General features: G+C 34.7%; 1 pseudogene; it reads left to right on the top strand.

Annotated features, from left to right (window-relative positions):
- Positions 1–110: 110 nt before the first annotated feature.
- LOC133871900 (UDP-glycosyltransferase 88F3-like) lies at positions 111–9,753 on the top strand (annotated as a pseudogene).
- The last annotated feature ends 10,278 nt before the right edge of the window (positions 9,754–20,031 follow it).

The raw sequence follows: 20,031 nt of genomic DNA, 5'->3' as shown, positions 1-20,031 counted from the left end.
TCACATGATTCCCAGTGGAACGTGCCGTGTCTGGCGCCATGCAGTAGGTAGACTAGGGCTCAAGTTACTAGCTATGTTTATCACTTACAACGTTGTTCAAACACAAAGCCAAAAACAAAACCAGAGAAGCCAAAGTAAACGAGATGCAAGACACAATCGTCCTAGCCCCAGCTCCAGGCATGGGCCACATGATCTCCGTGGTTGAGCTTGGCAAGCTCATCCTCCACCAATACGCTCACAAATTCTCCATCACCATCCTCATCACCACCGGCTCCATTTGGGACAACCCAAGCGTCACCTCCTACATCCACCATGTCTCTCAATCCAATCCCTCCATCTCTTTTCACCACTACCCTCTAACTCCGTTGACACCACCCCAACTCCCAGCGCCTCCGCGATAGCGTTCGAGTTTATCCGCCTCAGCTTAGCCCATGCCTCCCAGGCACTCCAACAAATATCCTCCACATCCACCATCCGTGCCCTTATCATCGACCTTTTCTGCACCTCTGCTCTTCCCATAGCCAAAGATCTCAACCTTCCTGTTTATTATTTCTACGCTTCTGGTGCTTATTCTCTCGCTGCCTTCTTATACCTCCCCAAGATCTACGAGCAAACCACTAAGAACTTCAAGGACCTCACCTCCACAGAGCTTCACTTCCCCGGAATGTCATCACTGTTGAAAGCAACACATATGCCAAGACCAACACTCGACCGTGACGACCCCGCTTATTGGGACATGCTCTACTTCAGTTCACATCTTCCAAAATCTAATGGGATAATAGCTAACATGTTTGAGGACCTGAAGCCAAAAGCCATAAAGGCCATTACTGATGGTGTATGCGTTCCTGATTTGCCAACTCCGTCTGTTTACTATATAGGTCCTTTGATTGCTGACGCAGAAGGGCCCGCAGGAGAAGATGTAAATAAATGTGATAGAGCGCCTGAGGATGAATGTTTGTCATGGCTTGACAGCCAACCGAGTGGAAGTGTTGTGTACTTGTGCTTTGGCAGCTGAGGATCGTTCTCGATCGGTGGCGCAAGTAAAAGAGATAGCCTATGGGTTGGAAAGGAGTGGGCATAGATTCTTGTGGGTGGTGAAAAAGCCAACACGCGATGAGAAAACCAAGCAGGCTGAGAATTATGCTGCAGAGTTCGATTTGGAGGGTGCGTTGCCAGAAGGGTTCCTGGAGAGAACCAAAGACAGGGGCATGGTGGTGAAGACGTGGGCACCCCAAGTGTTTGTGCTGAGAAAAGAATCAATTGGGGGTTCGTGACTCACTGTGGGTGGAACTCAGTGTTGGAGGCGGTGGTTGCAGGAGTGCCGATGGTGGCTTGGCCGCTCTACGCGGAGCAGCACCTGAACAAGAACGTTTTGGTGAATGATATGAAGATGGCTATTGACTTGGAGCAGAGGGAGGATGATGGCCCAGGAATTGGTCAGAAATTACCATCGTAAGGATGGAAAGCCTAGATGTACTATGAAGATTGATTTGATGAAGGCGTACGATTCAATCAATTGAGATTTTATTATCCATTGCCTATCTTGTTTTGGTTTTCCTTTGAGATTCATAAATTGGGTTAAAGAGTGCATTACATCCCCTCGATTTTCTATTTCTATAAATGGCACCTTGGTTGGCTATTTTAAGGGGGCTAAAGGTTTGCGGCAAGGGGATCCCCTTTCCCCGTATTTGTTTGTCATTGCCATGGAAGGAAGTGTTTTCTAGAATCATGGGGGAGCTCACTGGTTCTGATCCTAACTTTAAGTTTCACCCTAGGTGCTCTAAATTGCAGCTCACGCATTTATGCTTTGCTGATGATATGTTGGTTTTTCTGAGGCGAATAGTTCTTCCATCAAGGATGTTAAGGCAGCTCTTCTAGAATTTGAGAAGCTGTCTGGCTTGAAAGCTAATCCCTCAAAGAGTTCTCTCTTTTGTGCTGGTATTTCCTCTAGAATGAAGATTTTCTTATTGGATGAGTTTCAGGTGGAGGAAGGTAAGCTACCGGTTCGGTATCTTGGAGTTCCTTTAGTTTCTTCCAAGCTTTCTGCTATGGATTGTAGAGTATTGATAGAAAAGATCACAAGCAGGATTGGGTCTTGGACTTCCAGGCAGCTTTCCTTTGCAGGAAGGTTGCAGTTGATTAGTTCAGTTCTTTATGGCTTACAAGTAAATTGGACTAGTATTTTTATTCTGCCTAAGAGTGTTCTAAAGGATATTTCCCAAAAATTTAATAGGTTTTTATGGAATGGCAAGGATTGTGATTCTGCCAAAACTAAGGTTGCATGGGGTGATATTTGTTTCCCTAAATCTGAAGGTGGGCTAGGGTTGAAATGCGTAGAAACTTGGAATATTTATTCCATGTTCAGGCATATTTGGTCCTTATTTGCTAAGTCTGGATCTATTTGGGTTGCTTGGACTCATATGTATCTTTGAAGGGGAGAAGTTTTTGGAATGTAAAACTCCCTCAAGACTGCTCTTGGAATTGGAGGAAACTACTTCGTATTCGAAATCGTGCTCGAGGCTTTCTTAAGTTTGAAGTGGGAGATGGGCATGGTATTCATTTATGGCATGATGACTGGCATCCCTGTGGTCCTCTCCTTGAGGGCTTCGGCTTCAGAGTTATTTATGACTTTCAGAGTAGCATTGATGCTAAGGTAGCTTATGTTTTAAAGAATGGAGAATGGTATTGGAAACCTGCCCGGTCTGAAGAGTTAGTCACTATTCAGAGTAGGCTGCCGGAAATTAATTTAGCAGATTCTGATAATCTGGTTTGGACTGTGGCTCGTAAAAGAATTTATGTGAGTTCAGATACTTGGAATGCTTTGTTGAAGAAGAAACCAGAGGTTATTTGGTGGTCTCTTATTTGGTTCCCTTATGCAATCCCTAAGCAAGCTTTCTTGTTATGGTTGGCTGTGAGAAACCGCCTTACTACTAGAGATAGGCTTTTGATTTGGGGATACAAAGGGGACACTCAGTGTGGTTTCTGTAGACATGGGTTGGAAAGCCGGGACCATTTGTTCTTTCAATGTAGCTTTAGTTCTAGAATCTGGAAAAATTGTATGCAGAGATGTAATATTGAAAATCCTGATATTGACTGACTGAATGTGATGGATACAGGCTGTAGGCAGTGGAAAACTAAGAGAATGTGGGGTGCTCTTTGCAGATTAGTCCTACAATCTGCTGTTTATCATCTGTGGAGAGCAAGAAATGAAATTAAGCACAATGGATGTCCCAAAACTGAAGAGCAAGTGCTTCGATCTGTTAAATTTTAAAGTGTATTTTCTAGAATCCACAGTTATTAATTTTCTTGTTTTGAGTGATGTAGTGAGGAATTAATGTAATTTTAAATGTGGAGGGACTCACTTGCACATAATGGATGACACATGTCATTCTCTCCTTCTTAACCTTTCCACCCTACCATCTTCTACCTTGGTCATCTAACCATCACTACCCTCATTCAACCCATTTCATCTTTCAATACAATCTTATACCTTCTCAAGGAACATTTATCATCATTTCATGTACAAATTCGTTGTTCTTTCTTGGTCACATGAAAAGTCATGCTTCTCTTCTTAGTTAAGTGTGAGAATACTCTAGAATCCTTCCCTAACCCTTATATATACCCTAGGCATGCTTCCAAGTCTCTCATTCCATCATATCCCACCAAAACCTTCTTCTATCTTGTGCAAGTGTTGTTCAACCCAAGTTTTTTTATTATTGTATTATTTCATAAATAAGAAGTACATTTTCCATTTAGTTTTGATCTTTCTTCTACTTTTGGTTTTGAGTCCTTGGGCTAGTGTAACTTTGTTGCACTACTTGAGAATCGGTTGTTCCTAATATTTGGACACCGTATTTCCCTACATGGTATCAGAGCTTCAAGGGTGGTGGTGATTCATCCTTGGTGAAGAAGATCAATTAGTGGTGTGGAAACGGATTCGGGTGGGCGGTTTAACAATTTTGGGGTTGAGGTGCTCAACCATTCTAACTACAAGATATGGAGATCGTGAATGGAGTCTTATCTTGTTGGAGAAGACTAATGAGAGGTTATTGGTGGAGGTGATGTGAATCCTCCGGAAGATGCTCCAGAGAACGTTGATAACTTGAAGAAATGGCGAATAGCGAATGCAAAGGCGGAATCTATCTTGAAGAGATCTATTTCCCATGGGCTATTTGAGCATATCATTAGGTGTAAGTCGGCCGGAGAGATTTGGACTACCCTTGATGGGTTGTTCAATAAAAAGGATGTGGCTCGATTGCAACTAATGGAGAACGAGTTGGCAAATACAACTCAAGGCTATCTCTCTATTTCTCAGTTTTTCTTGAAGATTAAAAATCGTTGTTCAGAGATTTCTGCCCTTGATCCAGAGGAACCTATATCGGAGGCACGAATGAAGCGTCATATTATTCGTGGTTTAAAAAGGGAATATATTCCTTATGTTACGTCTATTCAAGGATGGGCTGTTCAACCCACCTTGGTAGAGTTTGAATGTAACGACCCACCCCAAATGACACAATATTGTTCGCTTTTGGCTCCCCAAACCAGACTTTCCAGGAGGTCACCCATCCTGGGATTGCTCTCGCAGAAGCACGCTTAACTGCAGAGTTCTGATAGGTTCATGGCCATTACGGCTTTAAAACGCGTTGTGTCATAAAAGGGTGCATTTATACATATAAGCACATCCTCATTCTCAGGCGATGTGGGACGTCACAATCACCCCCTCTTTGAACCCAGCGTCCCCGCTGGCGTCCCTCATTGGGCTTGTGCACTCTCCCACCATCTCAGGCTGGGCAATGGCTCTGATACCATTTGTAACGACCCACCCCCAATGACACAATATTATCCGCTTTTGGCTCTCCAAACCAGACTTCCCAGGAAGTCACCCATCCTGGGATTGCTCTCGCAGAAGCATACTTAATTGCGGAGTTCTGATAGGTTCATGACCATTACGGCTTTAAAACGCGTTGTGTCATAAATGGTGCATTTATACATATAAGCACATCCTCATTCCCAGGCGATGTGGGACGTCACATTGAAAGTCTTCTCACATCACAAGAATCATTGGCTCGACAAATGGCGGTATGCTCCATTTCGGGAAGTGAAGGAGATGCACTTTTTTCCAATAAAAAGAAAAGTTTTAGCAAAAGTAAAAACGATGGTTCTAGCAAGCATGAAGATGGTGGAGAATCATTCGAGAAGCGAGATGTAAATAGAAAAGGTGTCAAGTGTTATCGATGTTGTAAACTTGGACACATAAAGAAGAATTGTCGTGTGAAACTCAAAGGAGGATATGTAGCCAAGAAGGAAGGTGAACCTGAACATGAAGAAGAGTGGAGAAAGTGCTTTATGGCAGGAACCACTACGATTGATGCCTTGTCATCAATCGATTATAAAAATGATTGGGTCGTTGATTCAGGTTGCGGGCATCATCTCACAGGCGACGAATCCAAATTCTCAAGCTTCCGAGATTACAAAGGAAATGATGCAATCGTCACAGCGGACAACTCCATTCATCCTGTTGAGAAGGAAGGGGACGTGACTATAAAAGGCAATGGAGATGAACAAATCACACTTAAAAGTGTGTTTCAAGTTCCCGGGATGAAAAAGAACCTTTTTTCAGTGGTCAATGATGTTGATGCTGGTCACTATGTCTTGTTTGGGCCAAAGGATGTGAAGTTTCTTCAGAATATCAGAATCTTAGATGCAGATGTCGTTCATACAGGTAAGAGAATTAAAGACTTATTTGTTTTAGCATCTACAGTTTCTTATATTGATAAAATGAATACAAATGATAGAGCATCAATTTGTCATGCTAGATTGGGACATCTTAGCATGGATAAATTAAAAGTTATGGTTCTAAAAAATTTGGTGAATAGGTTGCCCATGTTGACTACTTTTGGTAGGGATGAAGTATGCGAGGGTTGTCAATATGGAAAAGCACATCGTCTTCCATTTGACAAATCTTTTTCACGGTGCAAATCACCTTTAGAACTTATTCATGGTGATTTGATGGGGCCTTGTACTACACCATCATATTCGGGTTCTCTTTATATGCTTGTTCTTGTTGATGATTATACACGATTTACGTGGTATATTTTATGAAAGAAAAATCCGTAGTATTCTCCAGGTTTAAAGAGTTCAAAGCAACTGTGGAGAGTGTGCTCGACAAGAAGATTAAAAGGTTTCGAACTGATAATGGGGGAGAGTTCACTTCTATCAACTTTCACAATTTTTGTCAAGAGCAAGGCATTCGAAGAGAGCTTTCATGTGCATATACACCGCAGCAAAATGGTGTGGCAGAAAGGAAGATTCGGCACTTGGTAGAGACTTGCAAGAGTTGGCTTTATGCAAAGAACTTACCGAAAGCCTTATGGGCGGAGGGTATGGCATGTGCTGCTTATGTGATTAATCGGGTGCCTCTTAGCCCGATAAACATGAAATCACCATATGAGCTAATGTTTGAAGAAAAGCCTAGTGTCAAGCACTTCAAGGGTTTTGGCTCTATTTGTTATGTTCATGTGCCGGATGCAAAAAGAACTAAATTGGATGCCAAGGCTCATAAATGCATCTTTATTGGATATGATGAAAGGAAAAAAGGGTGGAAGTGCATGGATCCCGAGACCCATAAATTTATTATTTCTCGAGATGTTGTATTTCATGAAGTCTCTTCATATTATAAGGCGGAAGGTGCTATTATTGGGAGTACTGGTGGTGACACTAGTGTTCACAATCAGCAGCATACATAAATCAGTTTACCAGTGTCGTCTAATGCTCCTATGCCATCAGACAGCTCTTCTTCTTCTTCTTTTTCACCTACGGAGGAGCAATCCAATAGGGGGAGTAGTGTTGATTGCCATGATCTGGAAGGACAGAATGTTGATAAGGAAGTAGAAAATGTACCACCTCTTAGGAGATCTAAGAGGAAAGTCGTATTGCCGGCTCGGTATAGGGATGGAAATTTTGTGAGCATGCACTCATGTTTTCTTGCTAATCCTATTGATGATTGTGAACCTTCTTGTTTTGATGAAGCCACAGGTGTTAAGGAGTGGGATAGTGCTATGAATGATGAGATGAATGCTCTCATAAAAAATCAAACGTGGGATCTCGTGCCAAAGCCTAAGGAAGTGAAGCCTATCACTTGCAAATGGGTTTACAAAATCAAACGTAAGGCAGATGGCAGTGTTGATAGATACAAGGCAAGGCTGGTTGCTCGTGGATTCTCTCAAAAGTATGGGGAGGATTATGAGGAGACATTTAGTCCGGTTGCAAAGATGATTTCTGTTAGAGTTGTCATTTCCTTGGCAGCACATCATGAGTGGAAACTATGGCAGCTTGATGTAAAAAATGCCTTTTTATATGGTGAAATTGACAAAGATATCTACATGGAGCAGCCTGATGGTTATGTTTCTCAGGTGCACCCGGAATATGTATGCAAGCTGAAGAAGGCCGTATATGGATTAAAGCAAGCACCTAGAGCTTGGTATGGTAAGATTGCCGAATACTTACAATTTTGTGGCTATTTTGCTTCTAACTCAGATTCTAGTTTGTTCGTTAAGAAGCAAAGCAAGGTGCATGTCATTGTTCTCTTGTACGTTGATGACATGATTGTTACCGGCAACGATGATGAAGAAATTGCAAAGCTTCGAGCTGAACTTTCTATTCGGTTTGAGATGAAAGATTTGGGGGAGCTTAGTCACTTTCTTGGTTTGGAAGTTAGCTCTCTCAAGGGTGGAATATTTGTGTCACAACAAGGTTATGCAAAGAAGCTTGTGGGAAGATTTGGGCTGAACCAAAGCAAGTGGTGCTCCGCTCCTCTTGATACGAACATTAAGCTGAGGCGTGATGAGGGCAAGCTTCTTTCCGATCCTCGTCCTTATCGGGTTCTTGTAGGAAGTTTGATCTACTTAACTATTACAAGACCCGACATTGCATTCTCGGTTGGCCTTGTTAGTCGTTACATGCAAGCACCACGAAAACCACATTTAGAGGCGGCAAAACGTATCTTGAAGTATGTATATTTTACCATTGATATGGGCCTTTTCTTTAAGAAAGGAGGTGCCTTTGAGTTACATGGATTTTCCGATGCTGATTTGGGTGGTGACTTGGACGACCGGAAGTCTACATCCGGTTATGCTTTCTCATGTGGTTCATCTTATATTTCTTGGTGTAGTAAGAAACAAGATTTAGTATCTCTTTCAACAACTGAAGCAGAGTACAAAGCGGCTTCTCTTGCTGCACAAGAATGTGTTTGGCTACGTCGGCTGATCGAGGATATTTATTCACCAATTCACAAACCAACAATTATCTATGGTGACAATCAAAGTGCTTTAAAGCTCACAACAAATCCGGTTTGTCACGCAAGGACGAAGCATATTGAGATTGAGCATCATTTTATTCGTGAAAAGGTGTTAATGGGTTTAATTGAAGTTTTGGAAGTGAGAAGTAAGGACAACATTGCTGACATCTTCACCAAGTCGCTTTCCAAAGGTCCGTTTGAATCCCTAAGAGAGAAGCTTGGTATCATTTCTAGAAAATCACTTTAAGGGAGAGTGTTAAATTTTAAAGTGTATTTTCTAGAATCCACAGTTATTAATTTTCTTGTTTTGAGTATTGTAGTGAGGAATTAATGTAATTTTAAATGTGGAGGGACTCACTTGCACATGATGGATGACACATGTCATTCTCTCTTTCTTAACCTTTCTACCCTACCATCTTCTACCTTGGTCATCTAACCATCACTACCCTCATTCAACCCATTTCATCTTTCAATACAATCTTAGACATTCCCAAGGAACATTATCATCATTTCATGCACAAATTCGTTGTTATTTCTTGGTCACATGAAAAGTCATGCTTATCTTCTTAGTTAAGTGTGAGAATACTCTAGAATCCTTCCCTAACCCTTATATATACCCTAGGCATGCTTCCAAGTCTCTCATTCCATCATATCCCACCAAAACCTTCTTCTATCTTGTGCAATTGTTGTCCAACCCAAGTTTTTTCTATTGTTATTATTTCATAAATAAGAAGTACATTTTCCATTTAGTTTTGATCTTTCTTCTACTTTTGGTTGTGAGTTCTTGGGCTAGTGTAACTTTGCTGCACTACTTGAGAATCGGTTGTTCCTAATATTTGGACACCGTATTTCCCTACACGATCGATCTATTGGGATGTTCGTTCCCGATTTTCTGGAAATGGTAGATTCACAAAGACTAGGGAGAGTGTTAATCTCTGTTTAAACTGGAACATATATTTTTCTGTTCTGGTTTAGTTTTCTTGCAGTCTTGCTGTTCTGGTTTGTTTTGGTGGGTGTGAGCTTTGGTTTGCTCTGGTTTTGTCCTCTGTTTTTGTTGGACAGTTTCTGGTTGTAATGTTTGGTTGTTGGTAATAAAAGTCTTCACTTACTCAAAAAAAAAAAAAAAAAGAAAAAAAAAGAGGGAGGATGATGGGTTTGTTAGTAGGGATGAGTTGGAGAGAAGGGTTAAGGAGTTAATGGAGTCGGAACAGGGGAGAGAGCTAATAGAAAAAAGTTGGAAGATGAGAGAAATTGCTTTGGCTGCTTTGGGATCAGCATCTGGTTCGACTTCCAGAGCCTTGACCAAGTTGGTTGAGGCACTTGGATAGTGTTTGAAGCAATTGAAAACTCTGATGGTTTTCTATGTACATTTGTTTGGAGAAAAATCATGGAATTTTGCTCATGAATGGCAAGGCAGTGTAATTGAGCAGGATTCGTATAAAGTGTATGATACTGGACGAGACAGAATAAATATGTCATTTAATTTTAATAAATTATTTAGTTTTTGTTTCTAATTCAATAATGGGCTTAGCCTATAGTTAGTAATTTAGGTTTAAGTTATTTGTCATTTTAAAAGTGGGCTTGGCCCTTGGCCCAAAGTCAATCACATTAGGGTTAAGGTTAGAGTGTCTATTTAAGCATAATATTCTCTTGTAATAAGATAGATTATGATTGAATAAAAATATGTTTGTGTTTCTTGGGGTGTAATTCCTCTGTTCTTTTGGTGGTGAGTTGCTGGTTTGTTCTTCCCTATTGCTAATTTGGTGAGACTCCACGTTAGCAAAATGTTTATCTCTTTAATTTTCTATTTGTTTTAATTTCTGCTGCGTCAATTTTGGTATCAAAGCACAAGAATCAATTGTTTTCTCAAACAATTGATGATCTCCAGCAAAGAAAGAGAAAAAAAATCCCGTTGAGATGTCCTTAGTCTGTGCTGCCCACATGAAGATTCAAGAAAGTTCTATTTTGTTTGGCTTATGGAGAAGGAAAAAAGACGAGCTTTCTTGTGTTTGGTTCAAAAAGATAAGAAACAAGAGCTTGTTTCCTATGTCTAGTTCAAATTTAAAAGAAAAAAAGAAAAAAAAAAAAAAAAGACAGAAGAAGAAAAGGAAAAAGAAAAAGAAAATGAAAGAAAAAATATATGTTATAGTATGATTTGCTAACTTTTTTTTTTTTTTTTTTGTGTCTCGCAATTGGGCCCATATGAGTCTGCAAATGGCCAAGCATAATGAGTAGTAGATCTGAAGAATGACAACCTACAATGATGAGACTCTGTTGTGGTTACAATAGGAAAATCGTAAGATTCGATTTATCTATTGTGTTTGTGAGTTATCTTTTGTTTGAAAATTTCCAGCTCGTATTTCACCGTCTTATGAGTATGTGAAGCAGTCGAGTATCAAGAGTAGTAGATCTGAAGCACGACAACCTACAATGGTGAGATTCTATTGTGGTCACAATAGAAAGATTGTGAGACTCGATTTATCTATTGTGTTTGTGTGTCTTCTTTGGTTTGAAAATCTTCAGTTCGTGTTTCACCTTCTAAACTTGAGGATGAGTTCTTTTCGAAGAATGGGAGAATGATGCTGAACGAGACAAGAATAAATATGTCATTTAGTTTTAATTAAATTATTTAGTTTTTGTTTGTAATTTAATAATGGGTTTGGCCCATAGTTAGTCATTTAGGTTTAAGTTATTTGTCATTTTAAAAGTGGGCTTGGCCATTGGCCAAAAGTCAGTCACATTAGGGTTAAGGTTAGAGTGTCTATTTAAGCATAATGTTCTCTTGTAATAAGACAGATTATGATTGAATAAAAATATGTTTGTGTTTCTTAGGGTGTAATTCCTCTGTTCTTTTGGTGGTGAGACGCTGTCAAAACTAGTGAAACGCTGGTTTGTTCTTCTCTATTGCTAATTTGGTGAGACTCCAGGTTAGCAAAATGTTTATCTCTCTTTAATTTTCTGTTTGTTTTAATTTCTACTGCGTCAGTGTATTTTCGATTCTTTTCAAAAAGTTGGTGGTTTATATGTTCATTTATGGCCGAGTCTGTTTAGTATAAGTTTAAAGTAAGAGAAAGTGTCTATTCCCAATTGTTTATTGTTTGACGTGACAATAAAGGTCATGTTTGGCAAACTCGGTTACAACACAGAATAGTGACTAGTTACTATTCACATTTATTTTATTTTATTTTTACATCTTTCAATAACAATTAACATCAAAACATTCTCATTTTTTTTTTTTACTTTTTATATCACATCAATAATTTTTTATTACTATTCAAATAAAAAAAATCACTATAATATAAAACTTTTTTACTTTTTTTTACAAATTCTTTTTACTTTATATCACGTCATCACTTTTTACTAATTTCAAAATTAACAATTCACTACTTTGTTATGTACATATATTTGCCAAACAAGCCCAAAATTCTTTGGCGGCCGACCACCATGGTAGAAATATGGGGCTGGTTGCTACCATCTAGAAGACACTTACGGGGTGGCTACGACGACCCCCGAGCCATTGGTTGGTCGCACTACTACCGTGGTTCTGTCTGTTAAAGTATATTAGGGGATTTGATTTATAAATAGGAGTCTAATGTATTTTGAAAATATTAAGAGAAATAAGAACATAGCCCTTTGGGCTTTACATTGTTGACGTAGGTCATAGACTGAACTACGTAAAATTTCGTCCCTATTTTATTATTCCGCTTTAATTTTTGGGACGTAGGTCATAGACTGACGTGGGTCATAGACTGAACACTAGTTTTCAATCCTAAATTTATGCTTTCGCCCCTCTGTTGCTCTCTTTTTTTTCAAAAAATAAAATAAAATAGTGTCATTGCTCTTAGTTGCCTTGCTATTTCGTTTCTGTTAGCTGGAATCATCCTTTGTCTTCTGATCGAACAAGTTGTGAATTGCACTCATCCTTTGCCTTCTGATAGAGAGAGCAGTGACGGAAGGCGAACCTTCTCCATGATAGTTGTACGTCAAGAGAGTCGTAGGCCTGAGGATATTTACCAAAGAAATACTATACAACTGGTGGGGTCGTAAGACTAATTAATTGGTCAATGGTTGATCCTTCGGTTTATTTTCTCTTAAAGGTTTGATTTTGTATTTTTTTTTTTTTTATTCGGGGTATTGTTGATATAGAAGAAAAGAAAAGCAAAAGAAAGGAGGCAAAAAAAATAAAAAAATAAAAAAATAAAAAAATAAAAAAATAAAAAAATAAAAGAGGCCAAGTTGCCCACATTTAGGCTCTTTGTTGGCCTAGTTGTTTGCTCTTGCTGGTCCAATTGTTGACCGAGACACATCTTTTGACCTTTGTGGTATTGTTCAAACTCAGGTCTATTTCAACCCATAATTGTTGATCTTATTTTGGCTCATAGTTGGCCTATCTTTTTTTGGCATTTGTTGTATTGTTTATTCCTCATGCTCATTTTAGCCCATTAATATTTGGCTTTGATTTTGGCTCATAGTTGGCCTATTGCAATTTAAGGCGCATCTCCAACCACCGTCCCCGACTTCCTCCAGTTATTGCCGCCGACCGTCGTCGATCGTTATCATATCTAGCAAAAGAAGAAGAAGAAGAACTAATTGCAAACTCAAGCTTCCAAATTGTTCTACCTTGGATTTGAAAGGGGATGTTAGAGTATATTAGGGATTTGATTTCATAAATTTATTGTAATTATTGTTATCTCCTATAAATCAGATTTGATGGTAATCAAATCTGATTAATTTGATTGTAATCAAATTATATTGATTTAATTACCATAATTATCTACACAAATTCTCCTATAAATAGAAGTCTAGTGTATTGTAAAAATATCAAGAGAAATAAGAGCATAATATAGCCATTTGGGCTTTCTTTTGTAGAAATAAATCATAGACCGAATCACGTAAAATCTCTTACGTCTATTTTATTATTCCGCTTTAATTTTCTTTATATTATCTTTTCTTTCGCTGCCTAAGTGGCTGGCCAGCCATTGAATGTTTTGTGAATGCTTTTATTTTATTTTTTTTGTTTTAATTTAGGTTTCCAGAATAAAGAACAAAAGAATTTAATGAGGTTTTTGAAAACTCGTTCCATTCTTGATCAAGGAATATATATATATATATATATTTTAAGAAATAAGTATTCCTCTTTGACTCTTTCTTTGCAGGGGAATAACTACTCTTAAAAATGGTATGCAATTAAATAAAAAAAATAATTATTCCTACTATTCTATCCTTGACCATCAGTATAAAATTCTAAATTCTGGTTGTTTCAATATATATATATATATATATATATATACATTTTAAGAAATAAGTATTCCTAAAAAAAATAATTATTCCTACTATTCTATCCTTGACCATCAGTATAAAATTCTAAATTCTGGTTGTTTCAATATATATATATATATATTTTAAGAAATAAGTATTCCTCTTTGACTCTTTCTTTGCAGGGGAATAACTACTCTTGAAAATGGTATGCAATTAAGTAAAAAAAATAATTATTCCTACTATTCTATCCTTGACCATCAATATAAAATTCTAAATTCTGGTTGTTTCAATCCATTAATTTTGCATAAAAGTAGACAAAACATTCGTGTCCACATATGAATTGAATTATCAAAGTTAAATTAAATTTTATGAAATCTCACTATCATTAGCGACACATGTGTTAACTAAGGCAACTTGAAAGGAAACATAAAAACTATGAAAATCAAAGGAAAAATAACATAATAATAAAATAGTGACGAAAATTTTACTTGGTTTGATGTATGATTTTATCTACGTTAATGCTCTCATTGACTTGATAATTTTATAATTTTACAAGGACAGAAATTAGCTAGCTACAAAGCGGTTTGTAGCCAAATTCTACAAATCAATCCAAAGTGACGTGTGTCACATATATAGCATATCATAAACGCATTTTTTTTAATAGTATGCGCTTTGATTTCTTTTTACTTATTTTTTTAATAATATTAATAAGAAAACATGTCATTCTCACTTACTTTAAGAACACACGTTACTTTATTATACTAATTTATTGACTATATATCGGTTATTAGTTAATTTCTATCTATTTTACAATAAAAAGGGTTCATAGAACATGGTAGGATAGATATGAAATATGATTTGATTTTATTACAATAATAGGCTCAGCTATTTTATTGTCAATGTTCTTTTCATTGATTGTCAAAAAAAAAAAAAAAAAAACAAAACAAAAAAAAAAAAAAAAAAGGGAGAAAATTAGTAAAGACAGTAAGAGAGAGACACGCTTTACAAAACTTCTTTCAGACGCTACGATCGAGAGAACATTAGTTATTAATTAAGTATCAAGTATGTTATATATGTTACTTGAATATGCGTGTGTGTAGGGGTGTAAACGAGCCGATCCTGAGCGGGTATTGCCTGTTCGGGCTCGGCTCGTTTAACAAACAGTAAAGCTCGAGCTCGAGCTTGAGCTCGACACGAGTTGAAAAATCTTGTGCGAGCTCGGCTCGCGTAACAAAAACTATTGTCCGAGCTCGAGCTCGAGCTCGACCATTTTGGTCGATCCCGAGCTCGAGTACTCGGCTCGAGCTCGGCTCGTATCATAATTTAAATTATTGACTTTAGCAAAAAAAAAAAAAAATTAAACCACAAATTTTCAAAATAATGTGCACTTGCACGTATTAGAATTTTGCAATAAAAGCAAACAATAAGGCAATTGCCAATGAGTCTAGAATATGAATTACAATTATCTATGAATCTATAATAAGTAATTAAATATGGTCAAATTGATCATTATGAATTTATGAGTCATAAATCATAATTCATAACTACCTACTAATAATACTAATATTATATGATCATACGATCTAAGTATTATCATATGATAGCATATTTAATGTATTAACATGATTTAACAACTCGTATGATCTTAAATCTTAGATCTTAGATCACGTGATGTAATGATTATTAAGTATTTAATGATAAACTCATAACATATAATAAAGTGATTGCATATTTTATATTTACATGTCATATGACACAATGTTATGTTATTATATGATTATATAGTCATATAATCTTATTATATAACATGAATAATATGATTAAGTATACAAATTGTCATTATATCATATGACTAATAATTAATTATTGATATTATTCACTTTTATTATTTTATATACCTATAACCAATTAATATATACTAACTAATAACTATTGTTATTTATTACTTAATTTATGCTTACATATAGTATATTATTTATTAATATACTATATTATAAAACTAGTTATATATATATACGAGTCGAGCCTTAATAAACGAGTCGATCCTTATACGAGCGGGTTCACGAGCTTTAGTCGAGTCGAGTCGAGTTTATACGAGTTTGCATTGTTTAATAATCGAGTTTGATTTTCGTGTTCACGAGTAGCTCATTTAATAATCGATTCGAGCACGAGTCGAGTTTATTCGAGCCGATCTCGAGTAAGCTCACGAGTAGCTCAGCTCGTTTACACCCCTACGTGTGTGTGTGTATTTATATACCAAATGGAAATGATTTTCTTTTTTGCCCAAAAAAACAAAAAGAAAAATTTGGGTAATTATTTTTTATAGTTAGGATATTTTAGAAAATTTGGACAAAATATGATTTAACTACAATTAAAAAATTTCGTCATTTATGTGTTGTTATCGAAGGAAATTTTTTTTACGAATAGTCATTCTATTCCATCTTCTTGTATTTTTAGTAATACCCATCCATATTCGTTAGGATCACCATTATAATGTACCAAATATAACGGCAATCTTATATATATATATATAAAAGTCGAGTTTTTTCTTGAAATGTCATAGAATGGTGACACGTGGCATGAACCCATGCTTTTTAGTGACTAAACCAGTCATTTAAGTACTGAACCGGTCTTTTAAATAAAATTGAACCGGTCTATTTAATACGTCTCTCTCTCTCTCTCTCTCTCTCTCTCTCTCTCTCTCTCTATATATATATATATATATATATATATATATATTAATGATACAAGTACTCTCTCTCTCTCAGAGTTAATGATACAAGTAGGACTCTTTTGCGGAGACATGTGTTTCTTGAGTATTTTATATTTTTGGTTGAAATCTAAATATGTTTCCATTTATTTTGTGAAATTTTTGGTTGAGCAATTCATTTGAATGTTTATGAGATTATTTTTTATTTTTTTTTAATTTGCTTTTTTGAATGTTCAGAATAATATATGATTGAAATATAATAGCTATCACATCGACAATAAAAAAAAAAATTCCTGCTAATTTTCTATTTTATACTTTGATAATCAAAATCATGGTTTTCTTTTTGTTATTTTTCTTCTTCATACTTATTTTCATTCTAAACTACGCCTATGGGAACAAAGATTTTAACATGTTTTAATTTATATGAAATAAAAATAAAAATAGAGTCTTATATTTTAATTCATTTGAATGTTTTATGGATTATTTGTTTTTCTTTTATGTGATTTACACGATTTTTATTTATTTTTTTGAAGTGTTATTCTCCTTTTGAAAGTCAAAAAAGGCAAAATTTTATTTGATTATTGTGCACAAAAAGAATATAAATGCTTTTAAAACACTAAAGAATTAATTAAGCATTAAATTTGAAATGCTTTTTTTTTTTTTTTTAATGTTCAAAATTATATGGATTTTATTTTTATTAAAACATAATATATAGGTATGTATTGCACTAACAATATCATAGATTCCTACTATTAATGCTTTGATAATCAAATTCCAGGTTTTTCTCTTGCTATTTTTTTTTTCTTTACATTTCTTTCCATTTCAAACTACACATATGAGAATATTTTAAATGCTTTAATTTATATGGATTAAAACTAAAATTATGGTTCTTTTGATAGTAAAATTTTATATGATTTATATATTCATGCAATGTTCTTTGTACAATGAAGAATTATGACACGTGGCGTGAACTCATAATTTTTAAACACTGAACCGGTTTTTTAAGTAAAAAAAAACCTGTGAATTTTAAAGGTTGAACCGTTTTGGTCATGATTTTAATAAATTTATTGTACTTTAATGAAAAAGATCATATGTGTTAATCTTCATGAGACCAAAATAAGGATTTTTTTTTTTTTCGCATTATATCATTAAGTGTCATTATAGCCGCATTAAGTTGTAAGATTTTTTTAAAAAATTAAAATTAAAAACATGCATTAATTCTAAGTGGTCAGATTTTTTTTTTCCTCCAAATTTTTATTTCAAAATTTTTTCTTATATGAGATTTCATTAAGTTCAAAATTTTAAGGTACAATTTATGGTTTTAGAATTTACGACTCTCCAAAATTATAGAGAGACAAAATTTAAAATTAAGAACGTACTATATTAACTACCCATAATTGATTGTATAGATATTGCTTGCATTAATTTTAAAGAAACCGTACAAGTAAGCTGAAAAGTCATATTACTCTCTTAGATTGGTTATTTATACGTCTTTTTCTTTAGGGTTTGAAACATCTTGAATTGTGAAATTAAGAGCATCCAGCAGCGACATTCAAGATAAGAACAGAGTTTTAAAGTACATAATTTTATTTTGTTTTGTTTTTTGAAGGAATTTTTTTTTTTTTTTTGGTTTTGTGGAGGTTGAAGGACTTTGTATTTTATGCATTTTTATAATTAGAATGTAGATATTCCCTTGCTATTTTTTTTTCCTTTATAATTTTCATTTTCAACCATGTCTACCTATGGGAACAAATTTTCTAAAAAATGTTTATTTTTCTCTGTAATTTTTTTTTCCTAATGTTTAGAATTATTTGCGCTTTATTTGTATTGAAATATAATAGGTATCACACAAAAGATTCCTACTAATTTTGTATTAATGCTTTGATATTTAGATTAAATTATGTATTCTTCTTGATTTTTTTTTTTCTTTATACTTTTCATTTTAAACCATGTATACCTATGGGAACAAAGATTTAAACATGTTTTAATGTATATGGATTAAAATAAGATAAAGACTTATGTTTTCTGGAATTTTATTTTTTTTCGTTTATATGATTTACTCCATTTTTAGCCATTTTTTAAAAGTGTTTTTATGTTTGTGAAAGCAAAATAAGGCAAAAATTTATTTGATTGTTGTGCATAAAAGGAATATAAATACTTTTGAAACACTAAAGAGATATTAAGCATTGTAATGAAATATTTTGTTTTATTTTGTATTCGTAAAAAAATATTTTGTTTAGATCGTTTAGTATTTTTTTTAAATGTTTATAATTATTTGGGTTTTATTTGTATTTAAATATAATAGGTATCACACAAACAATATCATAGATTCCTGCTAATTTTTTATTAATGATTTGGTAATTAGATTAAACCATGTTTTCTTCTTGCTATTTTTTTTTTTTCCTTTTACTTCCTTTTCTTTATAAACTATTCATATGGGCTCAAATAGTTTAACATGTTTTAATTTATATGAATTAAATTAAAATTAAGTGTCTTATTTTTTAGTTCATTTTAATGTTTTATAGAATATTTTTGTTTTCGTTTGCATAATTTATTCGATTTTCAGCCATTTTGTTTAGTTCGCTATATTTTTTTTTTAGAATGTTCAGAATTATATGAGTTTTATTTGTATCGAAATGTAATATGTATCACACCAATAATATTAAAGACTCATGCTAATTTTTTTTTATTAATGTTTTGATAATCATAATCTATAGGTTTTCTTCTTGCTTGCTTGCTCTTTTTTTTTTTTTTTTTTTTTTTTTTTCTTTTGAAAGCAAAATAAAGCAAAAAATTATTTGATCAAGCATTGAACATGATGTGAGATGATTTATTTGATTGCATTAAATGTTGAGTGAAAAAAATTGTTTTATTTTGTAGGATTTGGCTTAGGTGCTGTAAAAAAAAAATTACAGCACCATCTTGACTATTGAAAAAACTACAGCACCTATGCTGTAATATTTGAAATTTATATTTTCTTTTTGTTATTTTTTGTTATACTTCTTTTCGTTATAAACTACACCTATGTGAACCAATATTTTAAAAAGTTTTACTTTTTTTGGATTAAAATAAAATTAAGCGTCTTAACCTTTATTGTCTTTTTATTGAAAGATGTGTGATAATTTTTTTTTTCTTTTTTTACAAGCATTTTTTAACCTAAAATAAAAAGTACGATGAAAATATGTTTAAATTCTGAAACTAAATTATAATGAAAAATCTCGCACATAGCGCGGATTATGAGCTAGTTAGTACTAAAATATTAGTCTTCCAAGCAATGCTTTTGACTAGAAATTGTAGGATATATGCCAAGTGATATTGCAAAGGACAAAATCAAACAGTCCACACCCAAACATTCAACAATTTTAGTTGAGTCCTCTCCCAATTAAACAAAGCCTGGTGTAGATCGAGTAGGTAGTGGGGGTGGTAACGTGGAGACAAATATTCTCCGGAATGGTTAAATTTAAGAATATTGTTCTCGACCTTACTGACTTTTACTAAAAATCTATTAAACAAACGATCAATATTTGGACCCAATAGAGGATAATTGGGATAAGGTGGTTCGGTCACCCTATACGCACGAAGATGGACGAGGCGCAATAGGAGTTTGGTAATGGTTGTAGTGGCCGGAAGAGTGGTGTGACGACCCATTTTTTTTTTTTTTTTACAAAATATTTCATAAATATTAATCTCTTAAAATACAAATGGATCTTCACAGTGGCACGACGATTTGTCGCAAAGCCAACATGTGATACATATCCCATAATAT

The sequence above is a fragment of the Alnus glutinosa genome, chromosome 6 (genome assembly GCF_958979055.1).
Source record: "Alnus glutinosa chromosome 6, dhAlnGlut1.1, whole genome shotgun sequence".
In the NCBI taxonomy this organism is placed as follows: Eukaryota; Viridiplantae; Streptophyta; class Magnoliopsida; order Fagales; family Betulaceae; genus Alnus; species Alnus glutinosa.
Note: the sequence above shows the minus strand (reverse complement) of the source record. Positions and strands in the feature narration are given on the sequence as shown.